Source organism: Chrysochloris asiatica, unplaced genomic scaffold (assembly GCF_000296735.1).
Source record: "Chrysochloris asiatica unplaced genomic scaffold, ChrAsi1.0 scaffold00077, whole genome shotgun sequence".
Classification (NCBI taxonomy): Eukaryota; Metazoa; Chordata; class Mammalia; order Afrosoricida; family Chrysochloridae; genus Chrysochloris; species Chrysochloris asiatica.
The window spans coordinates 158595-166341 of NW_006408595.1; positions in this window are offsets into that span (position 1 = coordinate 158595).

Below are 7747 nucleotides of genomic sequence, written 5' to 3' on the forward strand. Positions count from 1 at the left end.
ATATTATCCTATCGCTTATAGCATTGTACCTCATGACTGATCTGGTGGTTTAATTTTTATTTGGTGGAGGTGAGGCTGGTCAATCAGATTGTTAAAAATATTAGTGTTTCAAGATGCTAAACACTTTTTCAAAAGAATCAAATATATTAATTTTTTAATAAAAATAGATACATATTGTTACATAAATGTGAAATTAAATGTTACTTGTGTTTTACTTTGTTTTTTAACTTTTTATTGTGAACTGAGTGAAGGTTTACAGATAAGATCATCAGCTTTATATTCAACAGACCTTAGAATTCATTTCATCTCAATTATTATATTCCCTTCCGTGCTTCTTCCCTTTGGTTTCTATTTGCAGTCCACCCACTTTCCTATCCCTTCTCAACTTTGTCCTTAGGAAACTGTTACCCTTTTGATTTTGATGGCTTATCATTCTATAGTTGTTGTTGTTGTTAAATGCTGTTGAGTTGATTCCAATGCATAGCAACCCTGTATAGGGTTTCCAAGGAGCATCTGGTGAGCTTGAACCACCGACCTTGCAGTTCAAATGACTTTGCTGTATGATTCATTAGCCCACAGTGCCACACCAGGACTCCTATGGTACGCATATCTTATTAGTGCTGTTGTTCTATCTTATATACCTATCTACTTCTTGGTTGAAAACTGGGCCAGGAGTTCCTTTCCAGACCTGAAGGATGGCTGATGGCCATAGTCTTAGGTTCCTCCAGTCTCTTTCTGACCAGTAAATCCAGTCTTTTTTAAAAAAAATATTAAATAATTTTGATGTTTTCCCCATATTTTCACCTACTCTATCCCATCTATCAGGGCAGTTAGTAGCGGTAGCCAGGCACCATCTAGTTCTGGTCTCCGAGACTGGTGTTCACATCTTCCATTAGTCTATTGGATTAACTTATTCACAGCTCCTTCGGTTCTTATTGCTCTTCTTTCTTCCACACATGGAGAGACCAATAGCTGCATCTTAGATGGCCACTCATTAGCTTTCAAGATCCCAGACACTAACTCCCTCAAGCAGGATGTAGAACATTGTCTTTGTTGACTATGTTATGCCAGTTGACCATGGTGTCCCAAGAGACTATGGTCCCGACTCCCCAGGACTATAAACTTGTTGCCTTAGAATGTTTGATATTATCTAGGATGTTTTCATTATTTTGCCCTATGTATGCTCCACCACATCATAGTTGTATTTGTAGGAAAGGTAAATACTCATGTACAAACATCCTCTTTCAAACTCATGTATTTGGGGGATATATTTGTATTGGACTATTGCATCTTTAACTGAAAACTTTGCATTATAATGGGCACACTAAACCTGACACACTTGACATTATAAAGATGAAATATGCAACAAATATAGCCAGAGGGAAAAAGTAGAAGCAGAGAGTGAATTGGGAGTACATTTAGACTGAGTATTGAAAAAGAACATAGAGTGCTGGCAAAGGCAAACTAGATTATTTACTGCAGTTGTAAATTAGTAATATCAATCGAGATGGGAGTATGATGCATATTATATTTTACAAGCAAAAATTAGTTCTTCTCTACTCTCAGCTCCAGACTGAAACTTCAAATGCAGTTTTACTGGGTCGCAATTCCATAGGTTTTCATGTCTGGCTGACTTTTGTTTGTATCCTAGTTCTGATATGTATAAACTACATAATTTAGGCAGATTAAGTAGTTTCTCTAATCCTTATCCCTTCATCCACAGAATAATGATGAAGGTATCCATTACAGGACTCTTGTAAAGACTCAATGATGTGGTTTATGTAAAGCATTTCTCAAGATGTTCAGCACAATTATTAGCTATGCAATGAAAGTAGCCTTTCTTTTGGTTTGGACTCCTGTTTCAACAGTACCACTTTCTGATGTTAAACCAATATCAGCTCTAGAAATCTGGCTTATCATTCGTTTCCCTATAATTTAGTGTGTTAAACTTGAACCTTTAATTTCTATTAAAAACGTGGAGTGATCAATATACATTTTCTAATTTAGAATATATGAAAAAGAAAAGTACTTATTTTCAAATTACTTTAATAGCCTTTAAGTTAGTTTGAGAGTAAAGAAAGTATAGACCATATTTAAACTCATGTGTTATTTTAAAACTACTGTTAACTACTTTGGATTTGTCTATTTTTCTTTATCATGACAGGGCGTATAACCAGAAATATTGTTTTATACTTTGATCACTATGTGGTAGCTGTAAGTGAGTTCATGGCAGAAGCATATAGTCATATTCTTCTAATCTCCATTTTGAAACAATTAGGTTTGCTGTTTTTAGATGCCATCAAGTCAATTCTCACTCATAGCAACCCTGTGCTCAACAGAAAAACACCAGTGATTGGTTCTGCTCTATCCTCACAAATGTTATGTTATTGTTGTAGCCACTGTTCTTATCCATTTCATTGAGAGTCTTCCTCTTTTTGGATGACCCTCTCCTTTATTTACTTTATCAATTGTTTGGATTTTCTTTAGTTGATGCTTTGTAAGATTGTCATCAGAGGGATATCAATTATCTATAATCACAAAGGTTCTTTAAAGAGAGGATCAAATATTAGCGTGAAGATGTAAGGCTAGGCATAGAGATCACATAGGAGAGAACACTGTTCCTAAAATAGTGAAACTGGCAATGAGCCAAGAAATAAAGGAGTCCTCTTGAATTTTAACAACATTTCACTGTCTGTGTGTTGCCAAACTGAAACAAGGGCTTGATACCTGTCACTGTAGACAATCACAGAGATGGGGAAGGGATCCAATCCAAGCTTTATTAACAAAAAGCCAACAGTCTGGAGGACAGAGAGAATAGATTCTCAAACCGTCCTGTCCATTATGAAAAGCGGGCACATTATATTGGGTTAAGTTACATTTGTATGTACACTGAATCGATGTTAACATCAAGGGAGAATTTTTTGGAAAAAGAAACAATAAAGCAATAAACTCCCACAAACATTCTACCTTTAGGGAAAAGGAAACAATCAGGCAATAATCTTTCTCTAACATTCCCCCTTTTAGGATCCAAGTTGCCTAGTTCCTGAGATAACTACCTGGGAGGGCTTAAGCACATCCTGTTTTCCTTCTAGGACCATGAGATCATCTTGGCAAATGGATCTCCATTTATCAAGACCTTAGCTCTGGTAGCATAGTGGTTACGAATCGGGCTGTGAACCTTAAGGTCAGCAGTTCGAAACCACCAGCCACTCTGTGGGAGAAAGATGAGGCTTTCTGCTCCCATAAAGATTTACAGCCTCGGAAACCCTGTACAGAGTCGCTTTGGGTCGGCACCGACTCGACGGCACATAACAACAACAACAATGACTAAACACCACCACTTGTCTTTCAGTTTGTCATACTGAGGTGGCTTGTGAGTGGCTGTGACTATGGAGCTATGCCATGGGTATTTTAAATACCGGCAGAGTCACCCATGGTGGACAGGTTTCAGATGAGCTTCCAGATAAAGACAGACTAAGAAGAAGAAATGATGAACTACTTCTGAATATTTAGTCACTAAAAACCTTATGAATAGCAAAGAAACACTCTCAGATATAGTGCTGGAAAATGAGCCCCTCGGGTTGGAAGGCACTCAAAAAGTCACAGGGGAAGAGCTGCCTCTTCAGAGTTGATCTTAATGACATGAATGGAGTAAAGCCCGAGGGATCTTCATTTGCTAATGGGGCACAACTCAAAATTAAGAGCAACAGCTGTAAACAAATATTAATACTCAAAACATTGAATGTATGAAGGATGAATCTAGGCAAATTAGAAATTGTTAAAAATGAAATGGAACGCACAAACATTGATATCTTGGACATTACTGAGCTGAAATGGACTGGCATTGACCATTTTCAATCTGACAATCACATGATTTACTATACCAGGAATGATAAATTGAAGAGGAATGGTGTTGCATTCATTGTCAAAAAGAACATTTCCAGCATAGTCATGAGGTACAACGCTGTCTGTGATAAAATAATATCCACGAGCCTACAGGAAGACCAGCTAATACCACTAGTATTCAAATTTATGCACCAACCACTAAAGCCAGCAAGGATGAAATACAAGAACTGTACCAACTTCTTTCATCTGAAATTGATCAAACATGCAATCAAGATGTATTGATCATTACTGGGGATTGAAATGCAAAGGTTGAGAACAAAGAGGAAGAATCACTAGTTTGAAAATATGGCCTTGGTAATAGAAATGATGCTGGAAATCACATTATAGAATTCTGCAAAATCAATGATTTGTTCATTTTAAATACCTTATTTAGACAACATAAGAGATAATTACATACATGGACCTCACCAGATCGAATGTACAGAAATAAAATTAACAACAACTTCAGAAAGAGTCGATGGAAAAGCTCCATATCATCAGCCAAAACAAAAAAGACCAGGGAAAGATTGTGGAACAGACCATCAATTGCTCATATGCAAATTCAAACTGAGGCTGAAGAAAAGCAAACAAGTCCACAAGAGCCAAAATATGATCTTGAATATATCCACCTGAATTTAGAGATCATCTGAAGAACAGATTTGATACATTAAACACTAAAGACCGAAGACCAGAAGAGTTGTGGGAGGACTTCAAGAACATCGTACATGAGGAAAGCAAAAAAGTCATTAAGAAGAAAAGAAACGATGAAAAGATCAAAATGTCTATCAGAAAAGACTTGAAGAATTGAGGTGGTACAAGAGCTGAACAGAAAATTTCAAAGGTCAGCTCAAAAAGAAAAAGTCAAATATCACAACAAAATGTGCAAAGATCTGGAATCAGAAAATCAAAAAGGAAGACCACTCTCAGCATTTCTCAAAATGGGGGAACTGAAGAAAAATTTCAAGCCTCAACTTTCGTTATTGAAGGATTGTCTGGGCAAATTACTGAATGATGCAGAAAGCATCAAAAGAAGATGGAAGCAATACAGAGAGTCACTGTACCGAAAGGAAATGATTGATGTTCAACAGTTTCAAGAGGTAGAGTATGATCAAGAGTCAATGATTCTGAAGGAAGAAGACCAAAATGTACTGAACAAATTGGCAAGGATCAAGGCTCCAGGAAATTGATGGAATAAAAATGGAAATCTTTCAAGAAAGTGAGGCAGCACTGGAGGCACTCACTCATCTATGCCAAGAAATTTGGAAGACAATTACCTGGCCAACTGATAGGAAGAGATCCGTATCTGTACACATTCCAAAGAGAGGTGACCCAACAAAATGCGGAAATCATCAGACAATATCTTTGATATCTCATGTGAGTAAAGTTTTACTAAAGGTAATAAATAACCGCAAGCATACATTAACAGAGAACTTCTAGAGGTTCAAGCTGGATTCAAAAGACGACGTGGAATGAGGGATATCATTGCTGATGTTTGATGGATCTTGGCTGAAAGCAGAGAATACCAGAAAGATGTTTATTTGTGCTTTTTTGATTACACAAAGGCCTTTGAATTTGTGGATCATGACAAGCTATGGGCAACATTGCAAATTATGAGTATTCCGGAACACTTAACTGTGCTCATGAGGAATCTGTACCTGGACCAAGAGGCAGTTGTTTGAACAGAACATGGGAACACTGAATGGTTTAAAATTAAGAAAGGTGTGCGACAACAATAAATGTCTAAACTAACTCCATTTTGATTAGGTTGGTAGATCCATGCTATAATGTGAAATCTGTGTCACATTCCTATGCCTTGTTGTTGTCGTTAGATGCCATTGAGTCGGTACCAACTCATATTGACCCTATGCACAACAGAACAAAAAACACTGCCCAGTCCTTGGCCAACCTTACAATTGTTGCCACGCCTGACCCCATTGATGTTGCTACTTTGCTAATCCATCTCGCTGGGGGTCTTCCTCTTTTTATCTGACCCTCCAACTTACAACATGATATCCTTCTCCAGAGACTGGTTCCTCCTGACAATATGTCTGAAGTATGAGAGGCCAAGCTTGGCCATCCTGACTTCCAAGGAGCACTCTGGCTGCACTTCTCCCAAAACAGATCTGTTGTTTTTTTTGGAAGTCCATAACACTTTCTATATTCTCCTCCAAAATCATAACTCAAAAACATCAATTCTTCTATAGTCTTCCTTATTCACTGTCCAGCTTTCACATGCATATGAGGTTATTGAAAATACCATGGCTTGGGTCAGGCACACCTTAGTCCTCAAGCTAACATCTTTTCTCTTCAAAATGTAAAGGTCTTGTGCAGCAGATTTGCCTAATGCAATATGTTGTTTGATTTCTTGACTGCTGCTTCCATGAGTGTTGATAGTTGATCCAAGAATGAAGTCCTTCACTTCAATCTTTTCTCCATTGGTAAAAATGTTTATTGGTTCAGTGCTGAGGATTTTTGTTTTATTTACATTGAGATGCAATCCATAACAATTACAGAGACGAATCCATACTGTGGCCTTTGATCTTCATCAGTAAATATTTTAAGTCTTCTTCATTTTCAGCAAGCAAGGTTGTATCATCTGCATATTGCAAGTTTTTAATGAGTCTTCCTCCAATCCTAACGCCATGTTTTTCTTCATATAGCCCAGCTTTTTGGATTATTTGCTCAGCATACAAGTTGAATAAGTACGGTGAAAGAATACAACCCTATTGCACACCTTAATTTTAAACCATTCAGTGTTCCTATGTTCTTTTCGAACAACTGCCTCTTGGTCTATGTACAGATTCTTCATGAGCTCAATTAAATGTTCAGGAATAGTCACACTTCTCAATGTTGTCCATAGCTTGTCATGATTCACACAATTGAAAGCCTTTGCATAGTCAATAAAGCACAGGTAAATCTCTTTCTAATATCTTCAGCCAAGATCCATCAGACATCAGCAATGTTATTCCTTCATTGCAATTTGAACTTCTTCCTTCAGTGTCATTGGCTCTTGATCATATGCTACCGCTTGAAATGTTGAACATCAAATATTTCCTTTTGATACAGTGACTCTGTGTATTCCTTCCATCTTCTTTTGATGCTTTCTGCATCATTCAATAATTTGCCCAGACAATCCTTCAATAACGAGGCTTGAATTTTTTTCTTCAGTTTCCCCAGCTTGAGAAATGCTAAGTGTGTTCTTCCTTTTAGGCTTTCTGATTCCAGATCTTTGAACATTTTTTTGTAATATTTGACTTTGTCTTCTCGAGCTGACCTTTGAAATTTTCTGTTCAGCTCTTGTACCTCCTCAATTCTTCCATTGCTTTAGCATCTCTACTCTGGAAAGCAAGTTTCAGTGTCTTTTCCTTCTTTCTTGTCTTAATGATTTTTGCTTTCTTCATGTATGATAGTCTTGATGTCATCCCACAACTCTTCTGGTCTTTAGTCTTTAGTGTTTAATGTATCAAATCTGTTCTTCAGATGATCTCTAAATTCAGGTGGGATATATTGAAGGTCATATTTTGGCTCTCATGGATTTGTTTTCATTTCCTTCAACTTCAGTTTTAATTTGCTTATGAGTAATTGATGGTCTATTCCTCAATAGACCCTGGCCTTGTTTTGATAGATTATATGGAGCTTTTCCATTGTCTCTTTCTGCAGATTTAGTCAATTTTATTTATGTCTATTCTATCTGGTGAGGTCCATGTGTTTAATCATCTCTTATGTTGTCTAAATAAGGTATTTGAATTGAACCAATCATTGATTTTGCAGAATTCTATCATGTGATCTCCAGCATCATTTCTGTCATCAAGGCCACATTTTCCAACTACTGATCCTTCCTCTTGTTCCCAACCTTTGCATT